This window comes from Oncorhynchus nerka, linkage group LG13 (assembly GCF_034236695.1).
Source record: "Oncorhynchus nerka isolate Pitt River linkage group LG13, Oner_Uvic_2.0, whole genome shotgun sequence".
NCBI lineage: Eukaryota > Metazoa > Chordata > Actinopteri > Salmoniformes > Salmonidae > Oncorhynchus > Oncorhynchus nerka.
The window spans coordinates 84,139,416-84,165,543 of record NC_088408.1 but is presented as its reverse complement, the minus strand read 5'-3'; the positions used below and the strand labels follow the sequence as shown (position 1 = coordinate 84,165,543).

Here is a 26,128-nt window from a genome sequence, read left to right as displayed (position 1 = left end):
TTTAAACATATTTTTTTCACACAAGAAATATCCCTAAATAACAACAATAATTTCTGATATTAATTGAACATTAATAAAGAAGATACATAGTTCATATCAGTATACGGTAGACGGTAGATAAAATGATAGCATCTAAAAAGTAATGGAATTTGATTTTGGTTTTGAGTTGCTTTAGACTCAAATGATTTTAAAATGTTGGCAGTATTGGCTATTTAATTGAGTTGTTTTTACGATTTCCAGTCAGTCAATTAGATAAACTGTGTTGAAGATTGATGCATTGCTTTGGGTCATATCATTCTATTCTAGGAATGGAATGAGAAGTACTTTGATTTGGAGATCTAATGGTTTGAGTGGGCTTATGCAATAAAAGGAATACAAAACTGGCATTTTGCTAAGTAATTTGCTGGAAGAAGGACAGTGCATTAAATCAACTTGTGAGGCATCATTATCCAAGATTTACAGATGAAGAGAGCGGCTGGATGTGTCTTGGTGGTATTTTAGATAAAAGATACATGTTTGTCAGGCCCATGTGGACAACCTTATCAGGCTAAAAGAGTTGAGATGTACTGTATACATATTGATTGATTGATTGATTGGTTAATCTGTCAATTGATTGAATTGATTGATTGACATCGTTTTCCTCTCTAAAATTGACTAGAATAACTCTGACCTACTGGCACGTCTGCTCCAGCTCGATGGCGCCAGACGGCCCATCATTACGCACACCTGTCACCATCGTTACGTGCATCAGCGCTTCATGGGACTCACCTGGACTCTACTACCTTATTGATTGCCTCCACTATATCTGTCACTTCCTCAGTTTCTTCTCCGTGTCTGCATTCATGTCGTTATGTTTCCCTGCCCGTGTTGTGTTTCATGTCCGTTTATTCATTAAATCTTCACTCCATGTACTTGCTTCTCGTCTCTCAGCATCTGTGCTCACACCTATGAGCCATGGATACCCCTCAGAGCCAACACAGACCACATCCTGGACGTGGACATACCCCTCCACTCACAGGTCATTCCTGCTACTGTGGGGATCTTCCTAGAGCCTAGCCGTGAAGATGGGCCTGGGACTGGAGCCTGACCCTGGCCCCGGAGATTGGGCTGGGACAACTGCTCATCAAACATCTTATTCCAAAATCATCGGCATTAATATGGAGTTGGTGCCCCTCTGCTGCTAAAACAGCCTCCACTCTTAAGGGAATGCTTTCCACTACATTGCTGCGGGGACTTGCTGCCATTCAGCCACAAGAGCATTCGTGAGAATGGGCACCGATGTTGGGCGATTAGGCCTGGCTTGCAGTCGACGTTCCAATTCATCCCAAAGGTGTTCGATGGGGTTGAGGTCAGGGCTCTGTGCAGGCCAGTCAAGTTCTTCCACACCATCTCGACAAACTATTTCTGTATAGACCTCGCTTTGTGCATGGGGCCATTGTCATGCTGAAACAGGAAAGGGCCTTCCCCAAACTACTGCAAAAAAGTTGGAAGCACAGAGTCGCCTGTCATTGTATGCTGTAGCGTTAAGATTTCCCTTCACTGGAACTAAGGGGCCTAGTCCGAACTATGAAAAACAGCCCCAGACCATTATTCCTCCTCTACCAAACTTTACAGTTGGCACTATGCATTGGGGCAGGTAGCTTTCTCCTGGCATCCGCCAAACCCAGATCTGTCCGTCGGACTGCCAGATGGTGAAAAGTGATTCATCACTCTAGAGAACGCGCTTCCGGTGCTCCAGAGTCCAATGGCGGCAAGCTTTACACTACTCCAGCCGATGCTTGGTATTGCGTATGGTGATCTTAGATTTGTGTGTGGCTGCTCGGCCATGAAAATCCATTTCATGAAGCTGCCGACGAACAGTGCTTGTGCTGACGTTTTTTCCAGAGACAGTTTGGAACTCGGTAGTGAGGGTTGCAACCGAGGACAGACAATTTTTTACACGCTACAGACTTTTAGCACTCACCGGTCCCATTTTGTAATCTTGTGTGGCCTACTACTTCGCGGTTGGGTCGTTGTTGCTCCTAGAAGTTTCCACTTCACAATAATATAACTTACTGCGGCAGCTCTATCAGGGCAGAAATTTGACAAACTAACTTGTTGGAAAGGTGGCATCGTATGACGGTGCCACGTTGAAAGTCAGTGAGCTCTTCATTACGGGCCATTCTACTGCCAAAGTTCTGGCATCAATGGGTGTTGCTGAAATAGCCGAATCCAGTCATTTGTAGGAGTGTCTACATACTTTTGGCCATATAGTGTAGCTTTCACCTGGATTCACCTGGTCAGCATAGCCGCTGGAAGTAGTTTGGGGTGGGGGTGCTGCAAATAAATTTAGCCAAAGGGGATAAACATCAAATTGTATTTATTTCATTTTTTGGGAGGGGGCACGCTCAGCACCCCTACACCCCTCAGCAATGCTGGTCAGTTTATGAAATGGAAATGTTTTGTACACTCAGTGTATAGGACTGTTTGTGTTCGCTCTCAGGGTGAAAGAAACTGTACAGTAGATTAACTAAGTCTGTGCATATCCCATGAACAGTAAGATGGAGGTTGTTTACTGTAAGGTAACTGAACTAAATGACTGTCGCCCCGTAGCACTCACTTCTGTAATCATGAATTTCTCTGAGAAGCTAATTAAAGATCATATCACCTACACCTTACCCGAAACCTTACACCCACTACAATTTTCACACCGCCCCAACAGATCCATGGATGAGGCATTCGCCATCACTGCACACTGCCCTATCCCATCTGGACAAGAGGAATACCTACAGTATGTAAGAATTCTGTTCATCGACTACAGCTCAGCCTTTAACACCATAGTGCTCTCCAAGCTCATCACTAAGCTCGGGGGTCTGGATCTGAACCCTGCCCTGTGCAACTGGGTTCTGGACTTCCTGACGAGCCGACTCCAGGTGGTTAAGGCAGGCAACAACACCTCCCCGACGCTGATATTCAACACGGGGGCCCCACAAGGGTGCGTGGTCAGCCATCTCCTGCACTCCCTGTTCACCCATGACTGTATGGCCATGCAAGTCTCCAACTAAATCAAGTTTGCAGACGACACAACAATGGTAGGCCTGATTACCAACAATGACGAGACAGCCTACTTGGAGGAAGTAAGGGTCCTGGCTGAGTGAAAATAACCTCTCCCTCAACGCCAAGTAAACAAATGAGCTGGTACATCCACAGAGTCGCAGTAAAAAGCAAACTTCTAGAGATGCACCATTGAGAGCATCCTGTCAGGCTGTATCACGGCCTTGAACGGCAATTGCACCGTCTTTAACCACAGGGCTTTCCAGAGGGTGGTGCAGGACATCTACAGCACCCGGTGTCACAGGAAGGCCAAGAAAATAATCAAGGAGAACATTGAACAGCGGATAAGTACAAACAGCGGACAAGTCCAGTCACCCACTCTTATGCCTCCTCCACGTCTCTCTCTCTCTCTCTCTCTCTCTCTCTGTGTCAAAGTCTCTCTCTCTCTACCTACCTCTGTCAAGGTCTCTCTAGCTCTGACTACTACTTCACTATGCCTGCCTCCACCTTTACATTGGCGTGGGTTGCTGGCCCCAGCACAGCTTACCCCTCCGGTGCAGGGCACCAGGGCTGGCAGGTACGATTATTTATTTATTTCCCGTAAGTTCCCTCCTTTCCCCCTCGTAAGCATTTCACTGTCTTCACCTGTTGTTTTCGGCACACATGACAAATACAATTTGATTTGATTTTGTATTCACCCTTCATGGTTACCCTACAACCCAGCCGTTAGACCCAAGTCTTCCCCAGACCCAGCAGAGCTTTCCCCTGCCCTGAACCACAAGGACCACAGGCTGGGGCTGGGGTTTGGGGGCACACCACCACACAAGCTGGCAGCTATATCAATCTTTCCGTAATACCACTCCCCCTCCCTCTTCATCTCATGGTTTCCCTCCAACCCAGCCATATCCAGCCGTTAACCCCAGGGCTTCTTCTGCCACAAGGAGGGTCTTTATTCTCAGTCAACGGCTGGAGAGGAAACTTGGATCAGATTTGGGTTTTGGCCTTGGTACTCATGTAGTTGTAATACTGAGATGGAGTGCATTAATGTATAATTGTATGGAAGTTGAATGTTTGGGTTTTCCATCTCTCTTGTTTCTAAGGCTGTATTGAAAATAGGGAAAACACAAGCCTTGTAGTATCCTAAATCTTCAGGATTAAATAGAGAAATGTTTTCCTTCTCCCCATAACGCAGCTTGGACCTGAACCCACTCACTAACATGGACCATCCTGTGATTACCAGTCCACAGTCTACATTTGATTACTCAGGCCTGAAGGATAAGAAGCACTCTGAGAGGGACTGCTTGGTTCCTGGGTGTTGACAACATCTCCTGTCGTTATGTTGATTACCCCTGTCAATTCTCCTAACTCATCAGCCTGGAGCCAGGGGGTGGTCACTCATTGAGTGTTTGCCCCACCTTCTCTGCTTCAGGAACCCAGGTCAAGATCCTCCCCCTTCTGCCTGCCTGGGGGTCCATCCCTTCCCCCACCTCGACACAATCATCATCCCAGCAGGCTTCTCTAGTCTGGGTATGGCCAAGTAAGACTGGAGGGAGGGAGCGAGGAAGGAACTGTTTTGTTTTGCTACTTGTAAATCTGCTGTTTTATTTGCATCTGCTACATGCAACTTTGCATTCATAAACATGAACACACGTAAGGCTCTTATTGCTGACTGAAAACCATACATCCTGAGGCTGCATTTATTGTAGCTGGGAATTTTAACAAAGCTAACCTGAGAACAAGACTTCCTCAGCATATTGAATACAGTACACGAGCTGGTAGCATTCTGGATCATTGCTACTCTAACTTCCGCGATGCATACAAAGCCCTCCCCCGCCCTGCTTTTGGCAAATCTGACCATGACTCCATTTTGTTGCTCCTAGCCTATAGACAGAAACTAAAACAGGAAACGTCCGGGCTCAGGTCTATCCAACGCTGGTCCGACGAATCAGATTCCACGCTTCAAGATTGCTTCGATCACGTGGACTGGGATATGTTCCGGATAGCCTCAGACAACAACATTGATGTATACGCTGACTCGGTGAGTGAATTTATTAGCAAGTGCATCGGAGATGTCGTACTCACTGTGACTATGAAAACAATTCCTAACCAGGAACCGTGGATTGATGGTAGTATTCGCGCAAAACTGAAAGCTCGAACCACCGCTTTTAATCATGGGAAGGCGATTGGAAACATGACCGAAAACAAACAGTGCATCTATTCCCTCCGCAAGGCAATCAAACAAGCAAAGTGCCAGTATAGAGATAAAGTAGAGTCGCAATTCAACGGCTCAAACACCAGACGTATGTGGCAGGGTCTACAGTCAATCACAGATTACAAAAAGAAAACCAGCCCCGTCGTGGACATCGACGTCTTGCTCCTAGACAAATTTAAACAACGTATTTGCTCGCTTTGAGGACAATACAATGCCACTGACACGGCCCACGACCAAAGCCTGTGGGCTCTCCTTCTCCATGGCCAATGTGAGTAAAATATTTAAACATGTTAACCCTCGCAAGGCTGCCGGCCCAGACGGCATCCCTAGCCGCGTCCTCAGAGCATTGCAGACCAGCTGGCTGGTTTGTTTACAGACATATTCAATCAATCACTTTCCCAGTCTGTTGTCCCCACATGATTCAAGATGGCCACAATTGTTCCTGTTCCCAAGAAAGCTAAGGTAACTGAACTATATGACTATTGCCCTGTTGCACTCACTTCTGTCATCATGAAGTGCTTTGAGAAACTAGTCAAGGATCATCTCCACCCTACCTGATACCCTAGACCAGGGGTGTCAAAGTCAAATGGACGGAGGGCCAAATAAAAAAATCAGCTACAAGACGAGGGCCGGACTGTTCGAATGTTCATTGAAAATTTTTTAAATGACGCATATAGTCTAGTGAACCTAATTGAACCTACTGAAAACCTAACAAATATATTACAATATGATCAGATAAATAAAGCAATATTTTCTTATGGCTCTGTCAGTAATCTTTAATTTTCAACAGACACAAAAGACAAATTTCCTTTATATAAATATCCCCATAACATGAACATTAAATGAAAGAAACCGGTATTCAAGGCACCATCAGTAGACTATATTTTCTATTTTAGCAAAAGTGGGCTAAATTTACTTCAAAGAAAAAACAATAATAGCAATTTTCTATCATCCACTCAACTGAAATATTTTTAAAATATAATTGGATTGAAATACAAAAAAATAAAGTGCAAAAATCTATTAATCAAAAACAACACTTTGTTTAAGGAGAAGTAACATGCAGTGAAAACAAATATTAAATTTTAACTTTTAAACTTGAACTGAGTAAAAACTCTAAATATGTGATTGCACAGTAATGTTCACTTGTTTGAGGTTGAGGGTGATACTTGGTGGTGTCCCATCTTTTCCACAAGTTCATCAATGTTCGGGGTAAGGCTCTGAGCTGAAGAAATCCTCAGAATTGAGTGGAGGTGTTCAGCAGTAAGTCGACTTCTGTGTGATGTTTTGTTCAGGTTCATCAAAGAAAACAGTTGTTCACACAGGTATGTGCTGCCAAACATAGACAACGTTTGAGCAGCCTGGATGCGCAGCTGGGGCATTGTGCCGGGAGGAAACGGGCGAACTCCGCAGCACCCACTGCCGCATATTTTGCCCTCAGTGCATCATTGCATTGGAGGTCAATCAACTCCATTTGGAGGTTTGGTGGTGAGCTTTCCACGTCAACAGCAAATGGGTTACCGAGCAGTTCCAACCTGCTTTTTTGTGCTTCAAAGTCAGCAAATCGGCGTCGAAAGTCAGCGGCAAGCATACCTATTTTATCAGCCAACTGTGTGCTCGGGAACGCACTGGTAGAGAGCTTCTCTTTCATGGTCTGGCAGCTGGGAAAGTGGCTCAAATTTTCTTTCCGCATCTGCGTCTCCCACAGAGTCAGTTTGGTTTTAAATGCCTTCACTGTACTGTACATATCAGAGATGACACGATCCCGACCCTGCAGCTGCAAGTTTATTGCATTCAGATGACTCGTAATGTCACACAGAAAAGCCATTTCACACAGAAACATTTCGTCTCGGAGTTGTGTTGTGTCTTTCCCTTTGCTGTCCAAGAACAGACAAATCTCCTCACGAAGCTCGAAACATCTTTGAAGCACCTTTCCCTGGCTTAGCCATCGCACCTCTGTGTGATAAGGCAAATCACCATGCTCCGTTTCTAACTCCGTCAGAAATGCCTTGAACTGGCGGTGATTCAAACCTTTGGCTCTGATAAAGTTAACTGTGCGCGTGATGATGCTCATTACATGCTCCATTTTCAAGGCTTTACCGCACAACGCTTCCTGGTGTATGATACAATGATAAGCTGTCAGCTCACCTGTCGCGTTTTCCTCTTGCATCTTTTCCCGTATCTTCGCCACCAGTCCGCTCCTGTGTCCACACATCGCAGGTGCTCCGTCGGTTGTCAAACCCACGAGTTTTTCCCAAGGCAGCTCCATCTCATTTACACATCTTGACACCTCTTCATACAAATCATGCCCCGTAGTTGTGCCATGCATAGGACGTAAAGCCAAAAACTCCTCTGTCACGCTTAGGTTGGAGTCCACTCCGCGGATGAAAATTGACAACTGGGCAATGTCAGAAATGTCGGTGCTCTCATCCACAGCCAAGGAATATGCAATAAAATCTTTTCCCTTTTTCACAAGCTGCTCTTTTAGATTGACGGACAACTGGTCTACTCTCTCGGCAATGGTGTTTCTGCTCAGACTCACATTTAAAAAGAGTTGCCTTTTTTCTGGGCAAACTTCGTCACAAACTTTAATCATTATTTTAATCATTATTATAGATTATTTGATTATTTGATTATTGAAAATGTTCACTTTAAGTTAGTAATTATTCTGTTTGTTTCCAGGGGGAAGGGGAAGGCACCTTGGGAGTGCTTAGGCAAGAGGACGGCGGACATACATATACCCGTAGTATGTACTCTGTCTATGCACACTAGATAAGACCTGGGCGTACCACCCCCTGTATTTTGGTTAGTGCGCTAAGAATAGGTAAGTAGTGGGTGGGTGGGTCCGTAAGGTAGGCGAGGGGGCTCTTCTACATTCTTTGCTTTGGTTCCGTCCAGCCTATTTTTCCCCACATTACCGTGTGAAGGAAATACATTCCCTGTTAATGGTAAACTTCTCTGCCTCTGTCATCCTTACCTGCACCTACAATCACATACCTCTTTCACATCACTGGGAGTTGAGTGTAGCAGGGTATTGCATTCCCTCCTCTAAGAGGTGTATGTAACACCAACATACAGACTCAAATCTCTTGCTACTTTAATAATTGGATGTAATAAATGTATCACTAATCACTTTAAATAACACCACTTTAATAATGTTTACATATAATCTACATTACTCATCTCATATGTATATACTGTTCTATACCATCCATTGCATCTTGCCTTGGCCGCACGGACGTCGCTCATCCATATATTTATGTACATATTCTTATTCACCCCTTAACATTTGTGTGTATAAGGTAGTTGCTGTGAATTTGGTAGATTACTTGTTAGATATTACTGCATTGTCGGGACTAGAAGCACAAGCATTTCAATACACTCTTATTAACGTCTGCTAACCATGTGTATGTAACCAATAAAATTTGATCTGATTTGACTGGCAGCATCAGTGGCAGCCATATTTCCCCACTCTTACTGCTGACTGGCAGCATCAGTGGCAGCCATATTTCCCCACTCTTAGTGCTGACTGGCAGCATCGGTGGCAGCCATGCTTCCCCACTCTTATTGCTGACTGGCAGCATCAGTGGCAGCCATATTTCTCCACTCTTACTGCTGACTGGCAGCATCAGTGGCAGCCATATTTCTCCACTCTTAATGCTGACTGGCAGCATCAGTGGCAGCCATATTTCTCCACTCTTACTGCTGACTGGCAGCATCAGTGGCAGCCATATTTCTCCACTCTTAATGCTGACTGGCAGCATCAGTGGCAGCCATATTTCTCCACTCTTACTGCTGACTGGCAGCATCAGTGGCAGCCATATTTCTCCACTCTTATTGCTGACTGGCAGCATCAGTGGCAGCCATATTTCTCCACTCTTACTGCTGACTGGCAGCATCAGTGGCAGCCATGCTTCCCCACTCTTACTGCTGACTGGCAGCATCAGTGGCAGCCATATTTCTCTACTCTTACTGCTGACTGGCAGCATCAGTGGCAGCCATATTTCTCCACTCTTACTGCTGACTGGCAGCATCAGTGGTATCCATATTTCTCCACTCTTACTGCTGACTGGCAGCATCAGTGGCAGCCATATTTCTCCACTCTTACTGCTGACTGGCAGCATCAGTGGCAGCCATATTTCTCCACTCTTACTGCTGACTGGCAGCATCAGTGGCAGCCATATTTCTCCACTCTTACTGCTGACTGGCAGCATCAGTGGCAGCCATATTTATCTCCTCTTACTGCTGACTGGCAGCATCAGTGGCAGCCATATTTCCCCACTCTTATTGCTGACTGGCAGCACCAGTGGCAGCCATGCTTCCCCACTCTTATGGCTGACTGGCAGCATCAGTGGCAGCCATATTTCTCCACTCTTATTGCTGACTGGCAGCATCAGTGGCAGCCATGCTTCCCCACTCTTATTGCTGACTGGCAGCATCAGTGGCAGCCATGCTTCCCCACTCTTATTGCTGACTGGCAGCATCAGTGGCAGCCATATTTCCCCACTCTTATTGCTAACTGGCAGCATCAGTGGCAGCCATATTTCCCCACTCTTACTGCTGACTGGCAGCATCAGTGGCAGCCATATTTCTCCACTCGTACTGCTGACTGGCAGCATCAGTGGCAGCCATATTTCTCCACTCTTACTGCTGACTGGCAGCATCAGTGGCAGCCATATTTCTCCACTCGTACTGCTGACTGGCAGCATCAGTGGCAGCCATATTTCTCCACTCTTACTGCTGACTGGCAGCATCAGTGGCAGCCATATTTCTCCACTCTTACTGCTGACTGGCAGCATCAGTGGCAGCCATATTTATCCACTCTTACTGCTAACTGGCAGCATCAGTGGCAGCCATATTTCCCCACTCTTACTGCTGACTGGCAGCATCAGTGGCAGCCATATTTCTCCACTCTTATTGCTGACTGGCAGCATCAGTGGCAGCCATATTTCCCCACTCTTACTGCTGACTGGCAGCACCAGTGGCAGCTGTTTTCCCCTCATTTCCCACACTTCATATGTCTCTATTGCCTCACTGGAAATATGCGGATATTTACACAGTTGCCTGTATTATATTCACAATTTTTTTTAACTATCCCCTATTTATAGATTTTTTTTAAACAATCCTTGAAATGATTTAAATGCAAACAAGTCCATAAACTTTAGAATGTCTAATTTGATTCCTGAGGGGTACTATATACGTAAACTTTTCTGAATTTTGCTAGCTTCAGTTAGCTTCACATTCCAGCTCATGCTTCCTCTGTACCATGACGGTGGGTATTGCTGGCCCGCCTGCCGCTAACTCTAGCAGGCTTGTAACTGCGCATGCATGTGACATGAGGCTAGTCGAACACCGAACTCTTCATATAGGGAATGCTGAAACATCAATCCATGGGCAAGGCAGTACCACATTTTCATTTTGCTGAAATCAACATGAAGGAAAAGTTATCTTGCAAATTCAGCAGGCTATGATGTGAAGTAGGAGTTTTAGAAATGCCGTCTTTTATTACGTATCATTAATGCCGTCTTTGGTGTGCTTTGGTGTGCCTATAAATGCACACAGAACCATTTTCCCACTCCTAATAAAGTAATTGTATAACGTCATACAAACGTTTTAGTGTGAGTGAACATTCAAATACATCCTGCCATTACAAAATATGTGAAAGGTATTTTAATATGACTATTTTTTAACACAAAATATTTGATTCTTAAAATATTTAATTGTTTGTTTTCCTCAAACGAATGGGATGATGACGCAATGTTTACGAGAGGGAGGGAATCTGATTTGGTTGGTCCTCAACTCGTGGCTTAGACACTTCATTCAGGATAAATGGAGTTAGCCCTGAGTCAGCCTGCCCCGGAACAGGTCAGACCCGAAGCATTCATTGCCAGAGAAATGCAACTGGCTAAAAGGTTAGCCACTTTCGTAGTACCGGATATCCGGAGTTAAGGTTGGGCAGTATCCAGATTTTGGGATTTACGTCTTACCGGCTTAATACACAAGGGGTGCCAAAAAACACAAAAAATCCCATTGGGTGTCTATTACCAGAATGCTAACAAAATTTGCACAAGTAACAACACATTTCAATGGAAGCTGCTAAATATGCTAACAAGCGCAAACTAAAATAAACAAATATCAAAGACAGGCAGTTCATAAAGTTATATATAGGTATGTATAGGACATTTTTGTGAGTTTGGACACTAAGTGAATTTGAGTGAGAGACATTGTTCAAATGAACTTGTCTGAAGGAAGAACGGCTGTGGAGCAGCATGTGTAGGCCACATGCTGTGTCTGTGTGGGGTCTGGAGTAGCTAGAGCAACAGGTAGTTGCCTTATTGATAAAGTGAAAACACGTTTTTAGAAATGTTTGCAAATGTATTAAAAATACAAATAAAAAACAGATACCTTTCTTACCTAGGTATTCAGACCCTTTGCTTTGAGAGCTCAGGTTCATCCTGTTTCCATTGATCATCCTTGAGATGTTTCTACAACTTGATTGGAGTCCACCTGTGGTAAATTCAATTGATTGGACATAATTTGGACAGGCACACACCTGTCTATATAAGGTCCCACATTTGAAAGTGCAAATGTGGGGTCAAAGTAATTGTCCGCAGAGCTCCGAGACAGGATTATGTCAAGGCACCGATCTGGGGAAGGGAACCAAAACAATTCTGCAGGGTTGAAGGTCCCCAAGAACACAGTGGCCTCCATCATTCTTAAATGGAAGAAGTTTGGAACCATCAAGACTCTTCCTAGAGCTGTCCGTCTGGCCAACCTGAGCAATCTGGGGAGAAGGGCCTTGGTCAGGGAGGTGACCAAGAACCCGATGGTCACTCTGACAGAGCTCCAGAGTTCCTTTGTGGAGATGGAAGAACCTTCCAGAAGGACAACCATCTCTGCAACGCTCCACCAATCAGGCGTTTATGGTAGAGTGGCCAGACAGAAGCCACTCCTCTGTAAAAGGCACATGACGGCCCTCTTGGAGTTTTCCAAAAGGCACCTAAAGGACTCTCAGACCATGAGAAAGAAGATATTCTAGTCTGATGAAACCAAGATTGAACTCTTTAGCCTGAATGCCAAGCGTCACGTCTGTAGGAAACCTGGTACCATCCCTATGGTGGTAGCATCATGCTGTGTGGATGTTTTTTAGCGGCAGGGACTGGGAGATTAGTCAGGATTGAGGGCAAGATGAATGGAGCAAAGGACAGAGAGATCCTTGATGAAAACCTACCCCAGAGCGCTAAGGACCTCAGACTGGGTCGAAGGTTCATCTTCCAATAGGACAATGACCCTTGGCACACAGCCAAGACAACGCAGGCTTGGCTTCGGGAACAAGTCTCTGAATGTTCTTGAGTGGCCAAGCCAGAGCCCAGACTTGAACCCGATCAAACATCTCAGGAGAGACCTGAAAATAGCTGTGCAGCGACGCTCCCCATCCAACCTGACAGAGCTTGAGAGGATCTGCAGAGAAGAATGAGAGAAACTCCTCAACTACAGGTGTGCCAAGCTTCTAGACTCATTCCCAAGAAGCCTCAATGCTGTACTCACTGCCAATAGTGCTTCAACAAAGTACTGAGTAAAGGGACTGAATACTTATGTAAATGTGCTAATTTAAAAAAAAGATATATATATATTTGTCGTTATGGGGTATTGTGTGTCGATTGATGAGGGGGGGAAAACGATTTAATGAATTTCAGTGTAAGGCTGTAACGTAACAAAATGTGGAAAAAGTAAAGGGGTCTGAATACTTTCCGAAGGTGCTGTATTTTTTTAGGGGGTAGATCAGTTTTAATATTGCAGATAGATAGTGGCTTCCATCAATGTAATTGTTTGCATAATTTCCAATCCAAAATATTTTTGTGGGTAAATATATACAATTATATACTTTTAAAAATATATTTTCCTTTATTATTTTCCCCTAACCTTACCATCCCTCCCCTAATAGGAGTAAACTAATGGACAATAACACTTAGGCTTCTACTTCCAGCTTATACATACTATATACATTTTACGGACAGTTCTTTTGTTTTTTGTCCCATCCTTCAGCTCCACTCAACCCCTCCCATCTGTATCTCTTTGGGAGTGAAATCCAGCCAATGCAATTTAGATTAAGTTTGACTCAAGTTAAAATAGTTCAGCCCAAATCAAATATATATATTTTTTACCTTGCTCTTGATAAATTATATAAAGCCTTATTTTGGGTGGCCAGTGGACAGTGTGTGTAGACTGGCAGTACCCTTTCTGAGCCAGACTGTCTGTAGACTTCCACAGGAAATGAAGTCAGCACCAAATGCACTCCACAAGTTGTGATGTCATTAGGAAGGGATCAGAGACATTGTACGGACAAAAGGTTACCAAATGGGCACAACTCTGAGCCCAGAGCTCTAACTTGCATATTTATATGACAAACAGTCTTTCTCATATCCCTTGTTTGAATTGTTGTTGATGTTGTTAATCTTTCTTCTTCCTTCGTTTTCCTTGGAATAGACGTCAAGTGCTGACACTCCAAAGCTGTTTTATTCTGGGGTTGTCGCTTGACGGATGTTTTCTTTGCATTACGAGGATTGAGGATTCCAGGCACTCAGCCATCTTGGCCTGACTGTTTGAACTGTAGAAGAGAAGAGAGATTCAATAAGCCCAGCAGACACCTGCCATGCCTGCCCCCAGTGCCCCCTTTCCCTTTGCGTGGGTCACAAAACAGCAATTCTTTACTTGTGGTATACTCCTGCAGGCCTCCAAGGTGTTGGGGAGAAAGAGAAGGGGGTGGGAGGAACAGAAGGGGTTTGGATGGGCAGAAGGGGGTTGGAGGTGTTAGTGAGAGGAGCAGAAGGGGGTTGGAGGAGCAGATGCAGGTTGGAGATGTTAGTGAGAGGAGCAGAAGGGGGTTGGAGGAGCAGATGCGGGTTGGAGATGTTAGTGAGAGGAGCAGAAGGGGGTTGGAGGAGCAGATGGGGGTTGGAGATGTTAGTGAGAGGAGCAGAAGGTGGTTGGAGGAGCAGATGCGGGTTGGAGATGTTAGTGAGAGGAGCAGAAGGTGGTTGGAGGAGCAGATGGGCGTTGGAGATGTTAGTGAGAGGAGCAGAAGGGGGTTGGAGGAGCAGATGGGGGTTGGAGGAGCAGATGGGGGATGGAGATGTTAGTGAGAGGAGCAGAAGGTGGTTGGAGGAGCAGATGGGGGTTGGATGTGTTAGTGAGAGGAGCAGAAGGTGGTTGGAGGAGCAGATGGGGGTTGGAGATGTTAGTGAGAGGAGCAGAAGGGGGTTGGAGGAGCAGATGGGGGTTGGAGATGTTAGTGAGAGGAGCAGAAGGTGGTTGGAGGAGCAGATGGGGGTTGGATGTGTTAGTGAGAGGAGCAGAAGGTGGTTGGAGGAGCAGATGGGGGTTGGATATGTTAGTGAGAGGAGCAGAAGGGGGTTGGAGGAGCAGATGGGGGTTGGAGATGTTAGTGAGAGGAGCAGAAGGGGGTTGGAGGAGCAGATGGGGGATGGAGATGTTAGTGAGAGGAGCAGAAGGTGGTTGGAGGAGCAGATGGGGGTTGGATGTGTTAGTGAGAGGAGCAGAAGGTGGTTGGAGGAGCAGATGGGGGTTGGAGATGTTAGTGAGAGGAGCAGAAGGGGTTGGAGGAGCAGATGGGGGTTGGAGATGTTAGTGAGAGGAGCAGAAGGTGGTTGGAGGAGCAGATGGGGGTTGGATGTGTTAGTGAGAGGAGCAGAAGGTGGTTGGAGGAGCAGATGGGGGTTGGATATGTTAGTGAGAGGAGCAGAAGGGGGTTGGAGGAGCAGATGGGGGTTGGAGATGTTAGTGAGAGGAGCAGAAGGGGGTTGGAGGAGCAGATGGGGGTTGGAGATGTTAGTGAGAGGAGCAGAAGGTGGTTGGAGGAGCAGATGGGGGTTGGATGTGTTAGTGAGAGGAGCAGAAGGGGGTTGGAGGAGCAGATGGGGGTTGGAGATGTTAGTGAGAGGAGCAGAAGGGGTTGGAGGAGCAGATGGGGGTTGGAGATGTTAGTGAGAAGAGCAGAAGGGGGTTGGAGGAGGAGAAGGGGTGGGGGGGGATGAGAAGGGGGTGGGGGAGGAGAAGGCAGTGGGAGAAGCAGAAGGGGTGGGAGGGGAAAAGGGGGGTGGAAAGAAGGGGTGGGAGGAGGAGAAAAAAAAGAAATGTCCTCTCACTGTCAACTGCATTTATTTTCAGCAAACTTAACATGTGTAAATCTTTGTATGAATACAACAAGATTCAACAACTGGGACATAAACTGAACAAGTTCCACAGGCATGTGACTAACAGAAATGGAATAACGTGTCCCTGAACAAAGGGGGGGTCAAAATCAAAAGTAACGGTCATTATCTGGTGTGGCCACCAGCTGCATTAAGTACTGCAGTGCATCTCCTCCTCATGGATTGCAACAGATTTTCAAGTTCTTGCTGTGAGATGTTACCCAACTCTTCCACCAAGGCACCTGCAAGTTCCCGGACATTTCTGGAGGGAATGGCCCTAGCCCTCACCCTCCGATCCAACAGGTCCCAGACGTGCCCAAAGGGATTGAGATCTGGGCTCTTCGCTGGCCATGGCAGAACACTGACATTCCTGTCATGCAGGAAATCACGCACAGAATAAGCAGTATGGCTGGTGGTATTGTCATGCTGGAGGGTCTTGTCAGGATGAGCCTGCAGGAAGGGTACCACAGGTACCCTTCCTGCATACATAAGTGATGATGCTGTGACAACAAGCTAAGTCCGATGATGCTGTGACACATCACCCCAGACCATGACGGACCCTCCACCTCCAAAATCGATCCCATTCCAGAGTACAGGCCTCTGTGTAACAGGCCTCATTCCTTCGACGATAAACTCAAATCCGATCATCACCCCTGGTGAGACAAAACCGCGATTTGTCATTGAAGAGTACTTTTTGTCAGTCCTTTTTGGTACAGCGATGGTGGGTTTGTGCCCATAGGCGACGTTGTTGCCGGTGATGTCTGTTGAGGACCTGCCTTACAACAGGCCTACAAGCCCTCAGTCCAGCCTCTCTCAGCCTATTGCAGACAGTCTGATCATTGATGGAGGGATTGTGCGTTCCTGGTGTAACTCAGGCAGCTGTTGTTGCCATCCTGTATCTGTCCCGCAGGTGTGATGTTCGGATGTACCGATCCTGTGCAGGTGTTGTTACACGTGGTCTGCCACTGCGAAGATGATCAGCTGTCCGTACTGTCTCCCTGTAGCGCTGTCTTAGGCATCTCACAGTACGGACATTGCGATTCATTGACCTGGCCACATCTGCAGTCCTCATTCCTCCTTGCAGCATGCCTATGGCACGTTCACGCAGATGAGCAGGGACCCTGGGCATCTTTCTTTTGGTGTTTTTCAGAGTCAGTAAAAAGGCCTCTTTAGTGTCCAAAGTTTTCATAACTGTGACCTTGCCTACCGTCTGTAAGCTGTTAGTGTCTTAACGACCGTTCCACAGGTGCATGTTCATTAATTGTTTATGGTTCATTGAACAAGCATGGGAAACAGTGTTTAAACCCATGACAATGAAGATCTGTGAAGTTATTTGGATTTTTACGAATTATCTTTGAAAGACAGGGTCCTGAAAAAGGGATGTTTCTTTTTTTGCTGAGTTATATATATATATATACACACACAGTGCATTCAGAAAGTGTTCAGACCTCTTGACTTTTTGCAAATTTTGTTACATTACAGAATTATTCAAAAATGTATTACATCTTTTTTTGTCATCAATCTACACACAATACCCCATAATGACGAAGCAAAAACAAGTATTACATATTAGAAACTGAGATAATACATTTACGTAAGTATTCAGACCCTTTACTCAGTACTTTGTTGAAACACCTCTGGTAGACTTGTCCCAAAGCCACTCCCGCGTTGTCTTGGCTGTGTGCTTAGGGTCATTGTCCTGTTGGAAGGTGAACCTTCACCCCAGTCTGAGGTCCTGAGTGCTCTGGAGCAGGTTTTCATCAAGGATCTCTCTGTACTTTGCTTTGTTAATCTTTCCCTCGATCCTGACTAGTCTCCCAGTCCCTGTCACTGAAAAACATCCCCACAGCATGATGCTACCACCAACATGCTTCACCATAGGGATGGTGCCAGGTTTCCTCCAGACGTGATGTTCGGCATTCAGACCAAAGAGTTCAGTCTTGGTTTCATCAGACCAGAGAATCATGGTGAAATGTTTTGGTACCCTTTTCCAGAACTGTGCCTCGACACAATCCTGTCTCGGAGCTCTACAGACAATTCCTTTGACCTCATGGCTTGGTTTTTGCTCTGACATGCTCTGTCAAGTGTGGGACCTTATATAGACACGTGTGTGCCTTTCCAAATCATGTCAAATCAATTTCATTCACCACAATCAAGTTTTAGAAACATCTCAAGGAAGATCAATGGAAACAGGATGCAATTTCGTCTTTTAAGCAAAGGGTCTGAATACTTATGTAAATAAGGTATCTGTTTTTTATTTTGAATACATTTGCAAAAATGTCTAAAAACCAGTTTGCCTTGTCATTATGGGGTATTAATGAAGGAAATAAATCATTTAATCAATTTTAGTCTGTAACGTAACAAAACGTGGAAAATTCAAGGGGTCTGAATAGTTTCCGAATGAATGTGTATTTGTATATATATGTATGTTAATGTTTTTAAATGTTTATTTTTCTGTAATATCTTTTCCGTTGTGTCTGACCCCAGGAAGACTAGCTGTCGCCATTGGCGTCGTCTAATGGGGGATCCTCATTAAAATATTCTAAAAGGGGGTGGGAGGAGGAAAAGGGCGAGGGAGTTGTAGATTGAGAAGGGGGTGGGAGGAGGAGAGTTTAAGTAGGGGTTTGAGCCATGGAACCCCCAGCATGTGGGAGAGGATGTGTGGATTATTCCCAGCAACAAAAGCCATTAGTCCCTGGAAGGACTTCAGAGGCTGCAGCTATTTAATCTACAGATTGGGAAGTATGTGAGTCCTTGGGGCCAGACCAACCACTGCTTTCCTACCATTCCCCCCTATAAAAACAACAGAGGTGGCTGAGGAGAGTAGGGGGAGGCAGGGGGCGTTATAGGAGTAATACACCCCAAACCACTAAGTCCTATGATTTACAATGTTAAATTACACCAATATGTGAGAACAATATTTTTTGTGAACAAAGTTTGTCATTATAACAAGAGTGGAAGCAACATGTGAAAATGGTTGTGGAAACCTGTTGCAGCTCAAGTCGACTACAAAACCCACAATGCAATAATACCAAAGTCAGTATCAGCATGTGAAGTCGCTAGCTAGCTGTAAAACCAACTAAACAAACTGCATTATCAATTTAGGAGCCTACAATCTCACTATGTTGAACCTGCAGTTCTTCTGAGTCTGCGCACAAAGTGCAGATGTTGCTATGGCAACCACGCCCTTTCCCACCTGTTTCCCACAGACACACAGGGTGCATTGCCTGATGGTACTTGGAGGAGAAACAGTTGAATAATTTGGTCCACTGTTTATATTGAGCACATCTAAGTGAAATATCTATGTTGTCATGAGGATATAAACGGATGGATGTGTTCTAGACAGTATGTCCATACCATCTACGGTGCAGGTAATTGTTAAAACAAAAATTGAAATGTGATGGTGTGTTATATCCTATCTCCAGTGACGAGAACATTATAGGTATGATGAATTCCAACACCATTTCCTGAAAGGACCACTTATTAGTTGAAATATTGTTATTTTACCCATAGATAAAACATAGACTTTCACCAAATTGACAGGAGTTTCATGATTTTTATTTCTGGGGGTGGATTATCCCTTTATGTTCTTCAACTGGGATACAGGAGAAAGAGGTAGGGCGAGAAAGGGGGCTGGGGTGGAGTTTTTGTATCCATATACAGGGACCCAGGGAGGCTATACAGCAGGAATCCTAAGATTAACAAGTCAAGAAAGAACAGGTCTTGCCTGGTCTGGTCCAAGTAAGGGAGGTTCTGATCACACAAATCTGTGTGACTATGTGCACGGAGACTGAGAGTACAATTTACCTTTGCAAAGAGAACACCATTTACACTTCCAGTCAGGGAGCTGCCAGACTTACACCAGCCTCTGTTACAGTGGGTGGCAAATGAGTTGAATAGCCTATTTAGTTTGTTTTGGTATATATTTAATATTTTGTGGTGTCTGTCTGTCTGTAGAATCACCATGGTAAAGTTGTTAAAGGCTCTGGTATGTGGAGGCACTGTGTGTGTCCTCTCCTGATGCTGAGACAAGAGGAGGAGAAGGGGGAAAAAAGGAGGGGAGAGCAATGATAATGGAGGGGAAAGAAAGGAGGAAGAGGAGGAGGGGAGAGAAGAAAGAGGGGGAGGAGGAACAGTAAATTGGAAACATCAATGGGGACAGCAGGGAGCTATTTAGCTTAGAAACACTCCCACACTGGTTAAAAACAACTCGTTGTCTAGAGAGGATGGAATGACATGAGAAAGTTGTAAAACTGAAACTTTGAAAACACTGAAATGACTGTGAATGGCTGCTGTGGATAGAACTCCTTCAGCACAAATCCTTTGAGAGAAAGTTAACTGCAGGCTCAGCTCTGTCCCTGTTTGACTTTGGAATGACCTAATTAAGGTGTGTGTGTGTTTGTGTGTCTGTACGTGCATACACTTGTGTGAGTGTCTCTGTGAGTGTTTGTCTACCCATTTTCTCCCCATCACGTCTTGGCCAAGTCACCCTGTTCCGAAGGGGAGTTTCAGGAAAGGCATGGCCCTTTGAATCGGTTGGTTGTGCGTCCCTTAGCAGCCCTCTCAGACACAGCTGGACATAGCAGGAATACTCGACTCACCACCTGGGCAAATAAGGACATTTCTACTGGTAGATTCCACAGTTTTTAGGTTATTATAGGGTATTATTGTGGACTGGTTTGTTGTACCCAATGTAGTGGAGAGGGTATTGATAGTGCATCTGGATGGTTTGTTGTACCCAAGGTAGTGGAGAGGGTATTGATAGTGCATCTGGATGGTTTGTTGTACCCAATGTAGTGGAGAGGGTATTGATAGTGCATCTGGATGGTTTGTTGTACCCCACGTAGTGGAGAGGGTATTGATAGTGCATCTGGATGGTTTGTTGTACCCAAGGTAGTGGAGAGGGTATTGATAGTGCATCTGGATGGTTTGTTGTTCCCCACGTAGTGGAGAGGGTATTGATAGTGCATCTGGATGGTTTGTTGTACCCAATGTAGTGGAGAGGGTATTGATAGTGCATCTGGATGGTTTGTTGTACCCAATGACGTGGAGAGGGTATTGATAGTGCATCTGGATGGTTTGTTGTTCCCCACGTAGTGGAGAGGGTATTGATAGTGCATCTGGATGGTTTGTTGTACCCCATCTGGATGGTTTGTTGTACCCAATGTAGTGGAGAGGGTATTGATAGTGCATCTGGATGGTTTGTTGTACCCAATGTAGTGGAGAGGGTATTGATAGTGCATCTGGATGGTTTGTTGTACCCCACGTAGTGGAGAGGGTATTGATAGTGCATCTGGATGGTTTGTTGTACCCAATGTAGTGGAGAGGTATTGATAGTGCATCTGGATGGTTTGTTGTTCCCCACGTAGAGGAGAGGGTATTGATAGTGCATCTGGATGGTTTGTTGTTCCCCACGTAGTGGAGAGGGTATTGATAGTGCATCTGGATGGTTTGTTGTACCCCACGTAGTGGAGAGGGTATTGATAGTGCATCTGGATGGTTTGTTGTACCCAATGTAGTGGAGAGGGTATTGATAGTGCATCTGGATGGTTTGTTGTTCCCCACGTAGTGGAGAGGGTATTGATAGTGCATCTGGATGGTTTGTTGTTCCCACGTGGTGAGAGGGTATTGTGGAGAGGGTATTGATAGTGCATCTGGATGGTTTGTTGTTCCCCACATAGTGGAGAAAGGGTATTGATAGTGCATCTGGATGGTTTGTTGTTCCCCACGTAGTGGAGAGGGTATTGATAGTGCATCTGGATGGTTTGTTGTTCCCCACGTAGTGGAGAGGGTATTGATAGTGCATCTGGATGGTTTGTTGTACCCTACGTAGTGCAGAGGGTATTGATAGTGCATCTGGATGGTTTGTTGTACCCTACGTAGTGCAGAGGGTATTGATAGTGCATCTGGATGGTTTGTTGTTCCCCACGTAGTGGAGAGGGTATTGATAGTGCATCTGGATGGTTTGTTGTTCCCTGGATGGTTTGTTGTTCCCAATGTAGTGGAGAGGGTATTGATAGTGCATCTGGATGGTTTGTTGTTCCCCACGTAGTGGAGAGGGTATTGATAGTGCATCTGGATGGTTTGTTGTTCCCACGTAGTGGAGAGGGTATTGATAGTGCATCTGGATGGTTTGTTGTACCCAATGTAGTGGAGAGGGTATTGATAGTGCATCTGGATGGTTTGTTGTTCCCACGTAGTGGAGAGGGTATTGATAGTGCATCTGGATGGTTTGTTGTTCCCCACGTAGTGGAGAGGGTATTGATAGTGCATCTGGATGGTTTGTTGTACCCAATGTAGTGGAGAGGGTATTGATAGTGCATCTGGATGGTTTGTTGTTCCCCACGTAGTGGAGAGGGTATTGATAGTGCATCTGGATGGTTTGTTGTTCCCCACGTAGTGGAGAGGGTATTGATAGTGCATCTGGATGGTTTGTTGTACCCAATGTAGTGGAGAGGGTATTGATAGTGCATCTGGATGGTTTGTTGTACCCAAGGTAGTGGAGAGGGTATTGATAGTGCATCTGGATGGTTTGTTGTACCCCACGTAGTGGAGAGGGTATTGATAGTGCATCTGGATGGTTTGTTGTACCCAATGTAGTGGAGAGGTATTGATAGTGCATCTGGATGGTTTGTTGTTCCCCGTAGTGGATACGTAGAGGCATCTTGGTTTGTTGTTCCCCGTGGTAGAGGGTATTGATAGTGCATCTGGATGGTTTGTTGTTCCCACGGAGTTTGGAGAGGGTATTGATAGTGCATCTGGATGGTTTGTTGTTCCCACGTAGTGGAGAGGGTAGTGTGAGAGGTTTGTATTGATAGTGCATCTGGATGGTTTGTTGTACCCAATGTAGTGGAGAGGGTATTGATAGTGCATCTGGATGGTTTGTTGTACCCAATGTAGTGGAGAGGGTATTGATAGTGCATCTGGATGGTTTGTTGTTCCCCACGTAGTGGAGAGGGTATTGATAGTGCATCTGGATGGTTTGTTGTACCCCACGTAGTGGAGAGGGTATTGATAGTGCATCTGGATGGTTTGTTGTACCCAATGTAGTGGAGAGGGTATTGATAGTGCATCTGGATGGTTTGTTGTACCCAAGGTAGTGGAGAGGGTATTGATAGTGCATCTGGATGGTTTGTTGTACCCCACGTAGTGGAGAGGGTATTGATAGTGCATCTGGATGGTTTGTTGTACCCAATGTAGTGGAGAGGTATTGATAGTGCATCTGGATGGTTTGTTGTTCCCCACGTAGAGGAGATCTGGGGTTTGTTGTTCCCCATTGATAGTGCATCTGGATGGTTTGTTGTTCCCCACGTAGTGGAGAGGGTATTGATAGTGCATCTGGATGGTTTGTTGTACCCCACGTAGTGGAGAGGGTATTGATAGTGCATCTGGATGGTTTGTTGTACCCAATGTAGTGGAGAGGGTATTGATAGTGCATCTGGATGGTTTGTTGTTCCCCACGTAGTGGAGAGGGTATTGATAGTGCATCTGGATGGTTTGTTGTTCCCCACGTAGTGGAGAGGGTATTGATAGTGCATCTGGATGGTTTGTTGTTCCCCACATAGTGGAGAAAGGGTATTGATAGTGCATCTGGATGGTTTGTTGTTCCCCACGTAGTGGAGAGGGTATTGATAGTGAATCTGGATGGTTTGTTGTTCCCACGTAGTGAGAGGGTATTGATAGTGCATCTGGATGGTTTGTTGTACCCTACGTAGTGCAGAGGGTATTGATAGTGCATCTGGATGGTTTGTTGTACCCTACGTAGTGCAGAGGGTATTGATAGTGCATCTGGATGGTTTGTTGTTCCCCACGTAGTGGAGAGGGTATTGATAGTGCATCTGGATGGTTTGTTGTTCCCCTCGTAGTGGAGAGGGTATTGATAGTGCACCTGGATGGTTTGTTGTTCCCCACGTAGTGGAGAGGGTATTGATAGTGCATCTGGATGGTTTGTTGTTCCCCACGTAGTGGAGAGGGTATTGATAGTGCATCTGGATGGTTTGTTGTTCCCCACGTAGTGGAGAGGGTATTGATAGTGCATCTGGATGGTTTGTTGTTCCCCACGTAGTGGAGAGGGTATTGATAGTGCATCTGGATGGTTTGTTGTTCCCCACGTAGTGGAGAGGGTATTGATAGTGCATCTGGATGGTTTGTTGTACCCTACGTAGTGCAGAGGGTATTGATAGTGCATCTGGATGGTTTGTTGTACCCAATGTAGTGGAGAGGGTATTGATAGTGCATCTGGATGGTTTGTTGTTCCCCACGTAGTGGAGAGGGTATTGATAGTGCATCTGGATGGTTTGTTGTTCCCCACGTAGTGGAGAGGGTATTGATAGTGCATCTGGATGGTTTGTTGTTCCCCACATAGTGGAGAAAGGGTATTGATAGTGCATCTGGATGGTTTGTTGTTCCCACGTAGTGGAGAGGGTATTGATAGTGCATCTGGATGGTTTGTTGTTCCCACGTAGTGGTGCAGAGGGTATTGATAGTGCATCTGGATGGTTTGTTGTTCCCCACGTAGTGGAGAGGGTATTGATAGTGCATCTGGATGGTTTGTTGTTCCCCACATAGTGGAGAAAGGGTATTGATAGTGCATCTGGATGGTTTGTTGTTCCCCACGTAGTGGAGAGGGTATTGATAGTGCATCTGGATGGTTTGTTGTACCCTACGTAGTGCAGAGGGTATTGATAGTGCATCTGGATGGTTTGTTGTACCCTACGTAGTGCAGAGGGTATTGATAGTGCATCTGGATGGTTTGTTGTTCCCCACGTAGTGGAGAGGGTATTGATAGTGCACCTGGATGGTTTGTTGTTCCCCTCGTAGTGGAGAGGGTATTGATAGTGCACCTGGATGGTTTGTTGTTCCCCACGTAGTGGAGAGGGTATTGATAGTGCATCTGGATGGTTTGTTGTTCCCCACGTAGTGGAGAGGGTATTGATAGTGCATCTGGATGGTTTGTTGTTCCCCACGTAGTGGAGAGGGTATTGATAGTGCATCTGGATGGTTTGTTGTTCCCCACGTAGTGGAGAGGGTATTGATAGTGCATCTGCATGGTTTGTTGTTCCCCACGTAGTGGAGAGGGTATTGATAGTGCACCTGGATGGTTTGTTGTACCCTACGTAGTGCAGAGGGTATTGATAGTGCATCTGGATGGTTTGTTGTACCCAATGTAGTGGAGAGGGTATTGATAGTGCATCTGGATGGTTTGTTGTTCCCCACGTAGTGGAGAGGGTATTGATAGTGCATCTGGATGGTTTGTTGTTCCCCACGTAGTGGAGAGGGTATTGATAGTGCATCTGGATGGTTTGTTGTTCCCCACATAGTGGAGAAAGGGTATTGATAGTGCATCTGGATGGTTTGTTGTTCCCCACGTAGTGGAGAGGGTATTGATAGTGCATCTGGATGGTTTGTTGTTCCCCACATAGTGGAGAGGGTATTGATAGTGCATCTGGATGGTTTGTTGTACCCTACGTAGTGCAGAGGGTATTGATAGTGCATCTGGATGGTTTGTTGTACCCTACGTAGTGCAGAGGGTATTGATAGTGCATCTGGATGGTTTGTTGTTCCCCACGTAGTGGAGATTGGGCACCTGGATTGATAGTGTGCATCTGGATGGTTTGTTGTTCCCCACGTAGTGGAGAGGGTATTGATAGTGCATCTGGATGGTTTGTTGTTCCCCACGTAGTGGAGAGGGTATTGATAGTGCATCTGCATGGTTTGTTGTTCCCCACGTAGTGGAGAGGGTATTGATAGTGCACCTGGATGGTTTGTTGTACCCTACGTAGTGCAGAGGGTATTGATAGTGCATCTGGATGGTTTGTTGTACCCAATGTAGTGGAGAGGGTATTGATAGTGCATCTGGATGGTTTGTTGTTCCCCACGGATGGTTTGTTGAGGGTATTGATAGTGCATCTGGATGGTTTGTTGTTCCCCACGTAGTGGAGAGGGTATTGATAGTGCATCTGGATGGTTTGTTGTTCCCCACATAGTGGAGAAAGGGTATTGATAGTGCATCTGGATGGTTTGTTGTTCCCCACGTAGTGGAGAGGGTATTGATAGTGCATCTGGATGGTTTGTTGTTCCCCACGTAGTGGAGAGGGTATTGATAGTGCATCTGGATGGTTTGTTGTACCCTACGTAGTGCAGAGGGTATTGATAGTGCATCTGGATGGTTTGTTGTACCCTACGTAGTGCAGAGGGTATTGATAGTGCATCTGGATGGTTTGTTGTTCCCCACGTAGTGGAGAGGGTATTGATAGTGCATCTGGATGGTTTGTTGTTCCCCACGTAGTGGAGAGGGTATTGATAGTGCACCTGGATGGTTTGTTGTTCCCCACGTAGTGGAGAGGGTATTGATAGTGCATCTGGATGGTTTGTTGTTCCCCACGTAGTGGAGAGGGTATTGATAGTGCATCTGGATGGTTTGTTGTACCCCACGTAGTGGAGAGGGTATTGATAGTGCATCTGGATGGTTTGTTGTTCCCCACGTAGTGGAGAGGGTATTGATAGTGCATCTGGATGGTTTGTTGTACCCCACGTAGTGGAGAGGGTATTGATAGTGCATCTGGATGGTTTGTTGTTCCTCACGTAGTAGAGAGGGTATTGATAGTGCATCTGGATGGTTTGTTGTACCCTACGTAGTGCAGAGGGTATTGATAGTGCATCTGGATGGTTTGTT

The 26,128-nt window shown here is 45.6% G+C and overlaps 1 pseudogene; it reads left to right on the top strand.

Annotated features, from left to right (window-relative positions):
* Window positions 1–2,705: 2,705 nt before the first annotated feature.
* Window positions 2,706–26,128, top strand: part of LOC115140280 (aminopeptidase O-like) — a 151,428-nt pseudogene continuing 128,005 nt past the window's right edge.